The 12,244-nt window shown below is 59.1% G+C and overlaps 1 protein-coding gene across 8 annotated transcripts in view; it reads left to right on the top strand.

Moving 5' to 3' along the window:
• Positions 1 to 12,244, top strand: part of STK32C (serine/threonine kinase 32C) — a 72,728-nt gene that overhangs the window by 18,998 nt on the left and 41,486 nt on the right. Inside the window, exon 1 of one of the 8 annotated variants that reach the window (XM_042238910.1) lies at positions 8,549 to 8,700. The exons of the other annotated variants lie outside the window; for them this stretch is intronic. The gene's annotated coding sequence lies outside the window, so the exon portion shown is untranslated. Of the gene's footprint in view, positions 1 to 8,548; positions 8,701 to 12,244 lie in introns of those variants that run through there. 8 annotated transcript variants of the gene reach the window in all.

Raw genomic sequence — 12,244 nt, 5'->3', positions numbered from 1 at the left:
CCATGGGGAAGGGTGTCCGGGCTGCCGGGTCACTGGCCAGGAAGGCCCGCCAGGATCCCGGAAGCTGGGCACCAGTGATGAGGCCTGCTCTGGTGACCCCATCACCCACGGCCTGTGCCGCCGGGGCCTGGGCCTGTGTGGTCAGCGGAGAAGGGTGAACCCTGTGGGCGGCTAGCAGACGCTGAGCCCAGCGGGCACTGGCCTGGGCCCCAGGTCCGGTGGCCCCCGCAGGCTCCTGGTCCCGCCCAGCCTCCCCCTGCGTGGCCTCGAACTCCTCTCCCCTCGGTGCTGGCACCTGGTTTGCTGCTCGGCGAGGTGTCCGCATGGGCAGTGCCCGTGGGGGCAGAGGGCGTGGGCACCGGGGCCTGGGGCACCTGGCCAGCGCCTCAGCTTCAGCCTCAGAGCGGCTCTGGGCCTGAAAGGGGACCCGCCATGTGGTCCCTTACTGGTCCCCCGCCCTCTGTGGGGGCGCTGCTCCTTCCCCAGAGATGGGCGGGGGCAGCCGTGCCCCTTCCGCCGGCCCAGCTTCGTCCAGGCTGGCAGCCCCTGGTCGCGCCACGGGTCGCGAGTGATCACGGTGCCCTCGGCTGCCTCTGCCTGATGGCCTCTGACTTTGTTTAGTTTCTCTCGAGGCGGGGCTTCAGTGCGCCCCCAGGACAGGAGCTGTTCTCCCCACCATGGGCCTGTGGCCCTCCGCGAAATAAGCAGCTCGGGTTCTCAGGCGCCTTTGCGCGGAGCTGGCTCACACAGCGTGGACTCTGCTTGGGGGCGGCGGATCCTGACGCCTGCAGAAGGTGACACGGGGGCCTTTGCGGTCCTGGCTGGTGCGGGGCTCCGCCGGGCGGGGCCTGTGTGGCCGAGCGGGGGTGGCGTGAGTCTGCTTTTCTCGGCAGCGGGGTGGGTGGCTCTGCAGAGCCCTCGCAGTACAGCAGCTGCAGGCGCCCCCGAGGCCGGGCTGCGGGGTGCCGTGTATGCCCGGCGGGCGGCGCGGCCTCAAGGCATGGCACCTCTGCGGCCCGGGGGACTGGCGCCCTCCCTTCCTCACCCCCTCCCTGGCTGGGCCGGGACGGCCACGTCGGGGGGAGCCCCAGCTGACACTCTGCTCCTCCCGCTGGGGCCTGGGGATCCCGTGGCTTCCAAACCCAGCCTGCGGGCCCCACCTGTGAGCGTTGCTTTCCTCGCCAGTGGCCCGCGGGAACCGTGTGACCAGGTGTACGGTGGCAGCGCATCCGTTGGAGAGGTCGTGCTGTCCTGGGAGTCATCTTCTCAGAGGAAGATTTTAATTTCCTAAGACGGTGTTTCCAGTGCTTTCCAGACTGGGGCACCGTGTGTGAGCCCCGTGTGTGTGTGAGCACCGTGTGTGTGCACCGTGTGTGTGAGCACCGTGTGTGAGCACCGTGTGTGAGCCCCGTGTGTGTGCACTGTGTGTGAGCATCGTGTGTGTATGTGTGTTGCACGTGTCAGGGTCCCGAGGGTTGCAGGCCAGCAGGTAACCCAGGCTTTCAGCCCCCCGTCCAGTGGAGGCCGCTCTGCAGGTCTGCTGTCTCCTCACATGATGACACCCACAAGGTCGCAGGAGAGGCAGGCTGCCCGCCTTCCTGCAGCTTAGAGGCCCAGGAGCTGCCCAGCACCCCCCGCCTGCCGCCTCCCTGCCTGGGGATGGCGTGGAGCTGGCCTCCAGCTCTGTGGCGGTTGCCGTGCCTGCCGCTGGGAGCCGGGTGGGTTCTCATCCTGGAAACCACAGACCTGAGCGCCCCCGAGGATGTGGACTCCCAGCTCACTCCCTTTTCTGACTCTTATTTTTGGAGCATAAAAGAGAACAGAAGTCTCATGTTCCATCTCGAAATAATATCTTTCCTTAATTCTATCCAGTTTGGCCAAAAATAGACCCACCCCTTTTCCAGGATGATAATCCAGCTTCTTGAGCTGGGAGGGTGGGAGGGGGCTGGCATCACGGGCGCTCAGGGCATGGCTGTGGCCCGGGGACCTGGGGGCAGCTGCTCTGTGCCGTGGGGGCTCCTGCACCATGCTGGTCACCTGGGAAGCCAGCCCCGGAGCAGACCCGTGCGTCCTGTGTGTGCGGCCGGTGTCTTCCTAGGATTCTTAGATGGTGCGCCGGATTCCATTTCAACGCCTGGGCAGCAGCTCAGGGGAGGTGCTGACCCCACCCCGGGCTGGTCAGGCAGGGGAGATGCCCTTCTGCAGGACTGTTGGCACCGAAGCTGATCCCAGCCCCCTTAGCTCCGGGTGTCTTGTGATTCTGCTTAAAAACCACCTTCCTGCATCTTTCCTGAGCACGTTTTGCTGCTGAATTTATGCTGCTCTCTAACTGCACATCCACCTTCCAACTTTCTGTGGCTTAGAGAAGTTGGTGACCGAAAACCTGGTTTGCAGAACCTGGGGTGAAGGTCTGGGTGGGACAGGACAAGGCCTGGGGCGGGCGGCTGCGTCCGCTCCTGTCTACTCCTCATGAGTCCCTGCCGTACCCTGGGCTCTATCGTCTTGGACTCCCATCTGCAGAGGCTGCAGCCCTGGAGGGGCTGGGGCCTGGAGTTCCCGGTCGGCTCCCCTCTCCCCACCAGAGTTAGAGCATCTTTGCTCCTCGCAGAGCTGCGGGGCAGGAAGGCAGGGACCAAACAGGACCCAGAGGATTCTGGTTGGGGGCTGACGTGTCTGTGCGGGGAGGGATGGTTGGAGGGTGTCCTGACCCCAGGGAAGGCACAGGAGGTCCATCCGACCTGGAGTCCTGGATGTGGTGAGGCGCGTGTGGCCACGTGGGCGCCGGGTGTGCAGAGGCCAGGATGTAACGTTGTGGGGGACGTGGGCCCAGGAGCCGGGAGGGCGAGGAGTCCAGGCTCGGCTGCTTCGGGGCGGGGGGCGCCCGGGCCGTCGGTGCCCCCGTGCTCAGGTCCCGACTAAGCGGCAGCTTTGCATTGCTTTCTCCTGGTGCCCAGTCTAGACGCTCCAAGACCAGGGCAGGCAGGGACCGGCCCCAGGGGGTGGACCGCTCGTGGCCCGACACTCGCCCCCTTCCCTGTGGGCTCTGGCCCCGTGTGGTGGGTGCGCAGGCTTGAACCTCCCTGCCCCCCGAAGGCTGCTGGGCAGCACCAGGCAGCACCCAGGACAGCGTCCGCTGGGCCGGGCCCCCCTTGGTGCCTCAAGGTTTGACCGGTCGTGCCGTCCTTGGTCCCAGGAGCCACGGCACACCCATCAGGACCCTGCGTGTGTCCCCAGGGCTGGGGCCTGGGCCTGGCTGACCTCCAGGGTCCCCTCTGGTTCGCCTCCCCCCGCTGCAGCTGCCGCTCCTCAGAGGAGGAGGGCAGGGCAGGCGACTCAGCCCCGGGCCCGGCCAGCAGCGGCCCTGGAGCTGGAGGCCCCCTGTGCCCAGCAGGCTCTGCCCCGGGGTGTCTGCCAGCCTTCCTGCCTGGCCCAGCACCTGGGCTGCGCTTGCCCAGGTTTATTTTGCAGACAGGCCCGTGCTGGCGGCCGGAGGGGGCCCGAGGCCTGGGGGCTCATTTGGGCGAGGGGCAGGGGGCACTCTGAAGCCAGGCCCCACGAGGCCCCTGCCTCGCGGAGTGTCCCTCGGGCGGCCCCACAGGCTGGGAAATGCTCTGTCACCTCTCGTCTGTAAAATAAGCAGCCGCGCGGATTATTCATCTTAAATATCCGCTTCCACCCAGAGCGTATGCAAATCTCTTTTTCCAAGAAAAGGACTGAAATAAAACCTTGCACTTACTGTGAGGTGGAATTTAAAATAGAAACTTTCCCGAACAATGCTGTGTGGCTTCCATTTATCCAAACGCAGCATGGGACCGGCGCTTGATTGAGACGCCAGCTGCCCTGTGAGGTGAGCCTGACCCGGGCTATCAGCCGGTCCCAGGCATGCAGGCCCCCGCCTCGCGCACCGGGCCTCCTGCCCCTAGGGGCGTCCCGCCGTCGAGTCGCAGCCTGGTCAGCATCATACCCCCAGGTGACCCCACCAGCCATGGACCAGCTGTCCTGGGGGACCCAGCTCTGGGCCTGCGGGGTCTTAGCCCACAGGAAGAAGCCGCCGCCCGCGTCTGCCCGGCTCCGGCGGCCTGGGGAGCTCTGCTCTGCCCGAGTGCCCCGTCCCCTCCTGCCCCGTTCCTGTGCGAAGGCCCCTCGGGGTTGCAGACCCGTGCAGCCCGCTCCTGGACTCCAGCCTAAATGCTTCATCTTACAAATGGTGGAATCCCCTTTATGGCCCCAGAATCCCATGGATCTTAAAGAATAAGTCCCCGAAGCCCAGTGGCTGGTCAGGGAATCCACCTGGGAGGGAAGAGCCCTGCTGGCCGGGGGGCGGCTCGTGGTCCGTGTTTCACTCCCTCGCTGTCACTCTCTCACTCACTGCCTCACTTGTTCACTCTCTAGCACACTCACTCGCTCACTCACGCACAAGCCTCCCTTTGGGGCAGAGGACCCGGCCTGGTGCTGCAGAGGAGGCGCCTCCCTGAGCCCCTGCAGGGGGGACCACCGTCACCCCAACCTGGATCCGCCAGAAGCTCGGGGACAAACCGCTTCCTCTGCTGACAGGAGGCTGCCCTCTGGGTGAGGCCCTTTAATGAACGGAGAAAGTGGAAGTGGAAGTCATTCAGTCATGTCCGACTCTTTGCGACCCCATGGACTGTACAGTCCCTGGAATTCTCCAGGCCAGAATACTGGAGTGGGCAGCCGTTCCCTTCAGGGGACCTTCCCGACCCAGGGATCGAACCCAGAAGAGCACCACCAGGCCACACCGGTGTGTTTGAGAGCTGTTCGAACTGATTCTCAGTGAGGCTCAGGTGCCCTGTAGGGTACTATTACCTGATGCTGAGTGCCCCGCCCCGTTTGGCGAGGCCAGGCGCTCCCAGGTGGATGGGCAGCCCCGAGGCCGGCAGCTCTGATCTGTGAGCTGACACTCGGGAGCCAGAGCCAGACATGCCGCTGTCAGCTCTGCGAGCGGCCTCTGAGCCTCTGGGAATGAGCCAGCCCGTCAGCCAGCCGGGGGCCCGGCAGGCGGGCAGGAGGCGGGGGCGGGCGCGGCTCTCAGCGGGGCAGGGTGATAAATGGCTGCGAGGCCCCATGCTCGCCTCCACAGGCTTCTCCCCACACCCCCACCCCGGGGCTCAGCGGGGTCTTCCCACAGCTCAGCCCCTGCGGGATCCCAGTGAAGCAGTTCCAGGCAAGACATGGCTGTCAGCCCTGGGGCTGGCCCTCCGTCCAGCCACCGTGCATGTACGCTTACCAGACACACGCAGGCACACACGTGCTCATGCACACTCGTGACATGGGCATACATGCACACGCGTGCTCATGCACACTCACCACACACACGGGCACACACATGCTCATGCACACTCACACGGGCACACACTACCCACGCACACTCACCACACACGGGCACACGGGCACACACTACCCATGCACACTCACACACACGGGCACACGGGCACACACTACCCATGCACACTCACACACGGGCACACGGGCACACACTACCCATGCACACTCACACACACGGGCACACACTACCCGTGCACACTCACCACCCACACTCGGGCTCACGCGCCCACTGACACACGCGGGCACACGCCTGAGCGCGCGCCTTCACACAGGGACACACGTGGAGCTGCAGCCACGGGCGCGCACGCGCAGGTGTGATCTGAGTGCGTCATGGGCTCCAGAATAAAAGCGAATTCTGTGGGTGCCAAGTTCTCCCATTTTGTTCAGATTTCAAGGGACCCCCAAAAGGACACCAGTGCCCTGCCCCCAGCACGCTGCTCCTAAAGGGGGTTGAGCCCTGGCCCAGCTGGCTCACTCTGCCCAGACGGAGCCCAGGCACGTGTGTCACTACCCAGAGAAGCCGCAGAGGGGGAAGGGTGTCAGGAGGCCTGGGGCTGGTCTGGAAGGTCCCAACTGTGTGACCTTCTGGGGCGCAGGCTGCCGGACGGGGTGGGTGGGGAGGGCGGAGGGTCTGCCCTGGGGGGTGGGGCAGGTGCAGAGGCTGAGCACTGCGCTGTGGGGTCGCCCTGGACGCCTTGACAGAACGGTCTCAGAACCAACGCGCTCCCGCATGGGCTGGACGTCCAGCTGAGATGATCCCAAGGCAGCAGGCGTCGGGGGCATTCGCCACCCCCTGCTCGCCGCTCTTGGCCTGTGCCCCCGGCTCCCCTCCCCACCCCCAGGGACCCAGGCCCGCTGCTCACGTGGCGAGATGCTCCTGTGGTGTCCGTGCTCCCGGAGCCCCTTCCTGCTGGCTGAGCCCCCCCAATATCCCTGTTCGCCAAGGCCAACCCCCCAGCCCCACGGTGGACTAGCCCCCCGTCCTGAGGCCACCCCCCAGCCCCATGGTGGACTACCCCCCGTCCTGAGGCTTGGGCTCTGACCCGGCCTGCTTGGCGCCCTGTGGCCGTGGGCAGGTCACTTGGCCTCTCTGATCCCGGCTCCTGCTCTCTGACCGTGAAAGACTCTTTCCTACGATACAGTAGGTTGGGTACCTAAAACTCCCCTCTACAAAATGTCCATAGTACGTGTTCGTATGTTTTCACCGAGCTCTAATTACAGGAAAATGCACAGGAAGGGCACGGCTGATGGGTTCTGACAAGTGTGTCCAAGCCTCGTGTCCCCGAGACCCCCCCCCCCCGCCCGGATTCAGCCTTTGCGCTGCTCGGGGCCTTTCACCTCCCGCCCCCACTCTGCTCCAGGCGGCCCCCGCCACCCCCGAGGCGCACGCGGGTGCTCTTTCTGTCATGACGGATTAGTTTTGCCTGCCCTTGAACTTACATAATCAGAGTCACACCCGACGTGCGCGCCTGAACCTGCCTGCTTCCATTCAGTGCGGGATTTGAGGGATTCGTCCATCGTGTTCCATATCGGTGGTTTGTTCTTTTTTTAAAAGGACTTGCTGAGTGCTGTTCTGTATCGCACGGATACAGCTCGATTTCCTTATCCAGCCTTCTGCACGTGGCTCTCAGGTCGTTTCCAGGATGTGGCTGTTAGGAGTGCGGTTGCAGAGAACTTGCCCGTGCAGACATCTGCTCAGTTTCTTTTGGGAAGATCTCTAGGAATGGGGTCACCTGGTGGCACAGTCGGCGCACGTCTTACTTTGTGAGGACGTGCGAGGTGTTTCCCACAGCGACCTGCGGGGCTCTGGCCCCAGCAGAGCGTGTGGGGGTGGCTGGCCCCGTCTGGGTGGCCCCTGGTGTGTCGGTCCATCCTGGCTGTTCCGGCGGGAGGCGGTGGTGCCCTGTTGGGGGTCGTTGACATCGCCTGGTGTCTAACAGCGCTGCGCGTCCTTTCCTGGCTCGTTGAACTTTCATACGTCTGCCTCTGTGAGGAGGACGTGGACACAGACATCTGTCCACGTCTTCGCCTCCTTTTAAGTTGCGTTTTGCCATTTTATCACTGATCTCCTAGTGTTCTTTATATAATCTGGTCACACATCCTTGGTTGGAAATGTGTTGCAAATACATCTCCTAGGTTTGACTTTTCATTTGCCTCGTGACTTTTAAAGAGCACACGTTTTAAATCTCAACGAAGCCAAAGTCATCCATTTTCTTCTTTTCTGGTTGGTGTTTTGGGCATTACATCTAAGAAATCTTGGCCTGTCTTTAGGTTGCAAAAATATTATCCTATATTTTTTCCTGGAAGTTTCGTACCTGCACCGTTTTTATCTATGTCTGCCGTCCGTCTAGAATTACGTGGGGGCGTTGTACAAGGCGCAGGGAAGGTCCGTGTTTTTCCTGATGGCGGTTTGGCGGCTCTGGGTCCCTCTGTTGAAAGGCACATGTTGAGCGTGGGCCTGCATCAGCGCTTTTGTCAAAGGCCGGCTGGCATGGGCGGTGCCAGCTGTTTCTGAGCAGCCTGTCTGTCCTGTGCCCATGTGTCTATCCTCACACCAGCTCCACAGTCTTCAAACCAGATCCAGGGAGTCCTCTAAACGTGCTGTTTTTTTCAAGAGCTATATTGGCTTTGCTAGATTATTTATATTTCCAGATAAATTTCAGTCCTTGCCTACCAGTTTCTATCTTAAGAGCCTGCTAGGGTTTGGACTGAAACTGCACTGGCTCTACGGGTAAACCTGGGGAGCAGCGATCCCTTCCCACGCTTCACCGCGCCCACCCTGGGGCAAAGGGCCTCCGTCCGCAGATGTAGCTCCTGTGATTCCTCTTGACAGTGATTCTTTGTGTTGTGCGTGTGAGCGCTGCCCATTTTTCTTCAGATGTATTTCTGTGTATTTGATGCTTTTGGTGCTATTGTTAGTGGAATTTTTAAAAGTCTCAGTGGTTCGTTACTACGTATTAGGGATCTAATCCATTTTGTGTAGACCCTGCATCCCGTGGCCTCTCTTAACTCACTTGCTATTATAATCCTAGAGGGGTTTGTCGATTCCCTAAGACTTGTTCGGTAAACAGCTACGTCACCTGTGAATCAACACACCTTGACTTCTTCCTTTCCGATCTCCGGTAAACTCCTCGCGTTGCTGGCTGGGGCGGGGCCGTGTTGAGGGAAGTGGTGAGAGCGGCCAGCCTTGCCTTGCTCCCCAGCGCGGGGACAGTGTTCACTTTGTCCCCATCTTGTGCGGTTCAGCTGCTGACCTTTTGCAGGCGTCCTCTCAGCGGGGAAGTTCTGCTCTGCTCTGGTTTGCTGAGTGTCTTCATCGTGACTGGCTGTAGCTTTTGGCAAATGCTGTTGTGTGAGGTATGTTGGCAGCTTTTGGCAAATGCTGTTGTGTGAGGTATGTTGGCAGCCGTGGCTGACCCACAGTAAACTGCATTTTCTGCATCTGTGGAGGTGATCGTATGTTTCCTAGTCTGTTCTCTCAGTGTAGTGTGACTCAAAGCAATGGATTTTCAAAGGCAAACCAACCTTGCATTCCTGGCATAAACCTCAGTCGTGATATATATATTGCTGCTAACTTGCCCTTGTTTCATTGAGGAATTTTACATCTATGCTCATGAAGAATATTGGTCTATAATTTTCTTTTCTTGTAATATCTTTATCAGATCTTGATATCAGAAAAATACTGGTCTCATGGGAAGAGTTAAGAAGCGCTCATTGTCTCTGTTTTCTGAATTAGGCTGTAAGACGGCGGCATGTCATTTCTTTCCTAAAAATTTGGTGGACTTCACTGCTAAAGTCACTGGGCTGGAGTTCTTTTCATATGATGATTGTCAAGTAGGAATGCATTATTTTAAAAAAACAGATATAAGGTTGTTCAGACTGTATTTATTTGTGTGTTAGTTTGGTAAATTATGTATTTCAGGAAATTTTCTCGTTCCGTCCACGTAGTGTAATCTGATGACATGAAGCTGTCCATGATCTTTGTTTACTAGCTTTTAAGTGCCTGTAGGGGCTGCAATGACATCCTCTTTCTAACATCTTCAATATTTGTGTTTTCTCTCTTTTTGAAAGATTTCCTCTTCCAGCGGCTTCATGGATTTATGGACCTTATGAAGGCTGCTTTGGGCTTTGTTGAAGCCCCTGAACTGTTTGTCTCTATTTAGCTCGTCTCCATTCTTTGCTAGTTTTTCCTTTTATTTTATACCCTTCTTCTTCGTGTCCTCTTCTGTTTTGAGTTTATTTATTTCTAGTTGGAGGGTGATTGCTCTTTAGCATTGCTTTGGTTTCTGCCATACATCAACGCGAGTCAGTCAGATACCTTGTTTTCTGATTTGAGAACTCAGAGCTTCTCCTGGAGGAGCAGATGGCAACCCACTCCAGTACTCTTGTCTGGAGAATCCCATGGGCAGAGGGTCCTGGTGGGCTGCAGTCCATGGGATTGCTGTCCAGCTCATCACACACACACTTAGAGCTATGAGTCTCCCTCTTTGCGCCCCTCAGCTGCCTGCTAAACACCTGGCGTATTTTGCTTTTAAATTTGTGTGTCCTGGCAGAGTAGCCCCAGAACACAGGAAGGACCTGCTGAGAAGAATCAGTAAGCCCGACATTGTAGTGGGAGGTCTCAGGATGTTTCCATCATTTTTAGGTCAAGGAGACACAAGTTGGCAAGGGAATAAGAGATCACAATTAACGGTGAACACAATAGACATTTGTAGATTCTGCGTCTAGTAACAGGAACATATGTATTTTTCTAAAACAGAAAAGGCGGGAGGGAGGTTCACGAGGGAGGGGACGTACGTATACCTATGGCTGATTCGTGCTCATGTATGGCAGGACCCAACACAATATTGGGAAACAATCGTCCTACGATTGAAAATAGATGAAAGGCAAACGAGGAGCACACGTGTCTGGCTGCTTTCTCTCAACAGGCGCCCCTGCGAGGCCCGCCCGGCCGACGTGCTGGCTGCTGCCGCAGTCTGTTCCTGCCCTTCTGTCTGGAACTCTCTGTGCGAAAAGATCAGCATTGTTGACCCGTTCTGCTGATGCTGGGCATCTGGGTACACTCCAGGGTGTGCCTCTTCCAGCTTCTTTGTGTGTGTCTTTTGGTGAACAGAGGTGTGCGTTTCTGGGTGATGATGGGCGGGGCCGTAGGATCTGTTTATTTAATTTTTTAAATTTTTAATGGAGGGTAATTGCTTTACAGTGTTGTATTGGTTCTTATTTAAAAATTCAATTAGTTTTGGTTTGGGGGCTGTTTGGGGGCTGTAGGATCTTATCCATTCAACTTTACCAGCTACTGACCAACAGTTCTGGAAGTATTGAGCAGCTGCACCGCCGCCAGCGATGGTGGTCACGCCCTGGCCAGCCTCCTTTTTGCCAGCCTCTTGTAGTTCCAGGCTCTAGTGGGGGGGGGGTGGAGCCCCTCCGCGGTTTATTTCTGCAGCCCTGCTGGTAAAGCATGGAGCTCTGTCTCCTGCTGGCTGGCTGGTGGTCAGGACGTCCCCTTTCATGAGGTGCCTATTCAAGACTTCTGTGAGTTTTCTCTTGCTGTAGTCCTTTTCTTGATTTGTGGGAGCTCTTCACATGTTCTGAATGCTGTGGGTAAATGCATGGCGAGCACACGCCCCCTCGGAGGTGGGCCTTGCTCCCTGACGGGGCCTGCGGCCGGCCGCCCCTGCCTGTGGTGCAGTTCCTGGCTGTGTGCACGTGTGCGTTCATGTCGATCAGTCTTGCACCTCGGGTCTGCGTCTGCTGTGTGTCAGTTACGCCTCAGAAAAGCTCGTGGATGCGTTGTACGACAGCTGTGCAACCTCTGTGTGGAGAAGTGTGGCCCTAAATGAGTGCAGGGTATGAGTGTGGGAAGGGTGCCAGCTTTCTCCAAACTGACGTACAGACTCACTGAATTCCAAAGAATTCGACAGACTGATTGGAAATGTTCGAGGAAGAACATGGTCCTGGAGGAGGGGCCTCAGCGAGCTGGACGCTAGTGGCCATCACCGAGTGGACATGAGGGTGTGAGCTGTCAGCACGGGACGGCCAGCAGGCCAGGGGAGGACGCAGAGCCAGCCGGGACCCCAGGCCCCCGTGGCCCTGGCTCAGTTGGGTGCAGGCTGGACGGGGGGCTCTGACCTCAAAGGCCTGTGGTGAGGAGCGGATGGCCTGAGAGATGGGCCGGCCGGGCGCGGGGCACATTGCCTTGACCAGCTCGCCCCATCTCGGTTCCAACATCCTGGCTGCAGCCTTGGGCTCCAGCGTGTGGGGACCGTCCACTCCCCAGCCTTCTGCCCCACCCCTGCTCTGTGCCCGGAAGCCCCACTTCTGTCCAGTGGGCCGGGCCCGGCACCTGTGATGGGAGCTGAGTCCCCAGCCAGCTGGACCGAGGAGGGGCCGGCCTGGGCCGCTGGAGGGTCAGCTCCCACGTCTGCCCGGCGGCAGCACCGGGCCAAGGAAATGGGTCACTGCCTCCAATCCTTTTCTGAAACGAGGCTGAGTATAAATAAAACGCAGACTTGATGGATGAGGCTGGGGTTCTTATGAATTTTATATCGTCTAACGTCAGGACAAGCTGCTCTAGCTGTACACGTGACTTGCTTACCCTTCCGTCGAGAAAGAGCGGGGTTGAGGGCTGTCCTGCCCTGACCCCCCCGAGGCGATCGCCCTGAATAGGAAACGCAGGCCTGTCCCGCGCAGATGCTGCACCGTCGCGAGCCTCATGTTCGATGACGCCGACGTGCCGACCGAGGTGAACTCCACGTAAACCCGCCGTGGTAGACTGAGACTCACAGCTTTTGGTGCGTTTCCGCCGCCCGGAAGCTGCCCTGTCCCCTGCCTTGACCCCGGCTAGCCGTTCCCTGTCCCCTGCCTTGACCTCGGCTGGCCGTTCCCTCTCAGGGGGGCCTTC

Source organism: Ovis aries, chromosome 22 (genome assembly GCF_016772045.2).
Source record: "Ovis aries strain OAR_USU_Benz2616 breed Rambouillet chromosome 22, ARS-UI_Ramb_v3.0, whole genome shotgun sequence".
Lineage (NCBI taxonomy): Eukaryota > Metazoa > Chordata > Mammalia > Artiodactyla > Bovidae > Ovis > Ovis aries.
Note: the sequence above shows the minus strand (reverse complement) of the source record. Positions and strands in the feature narration are given on the sequence as shown.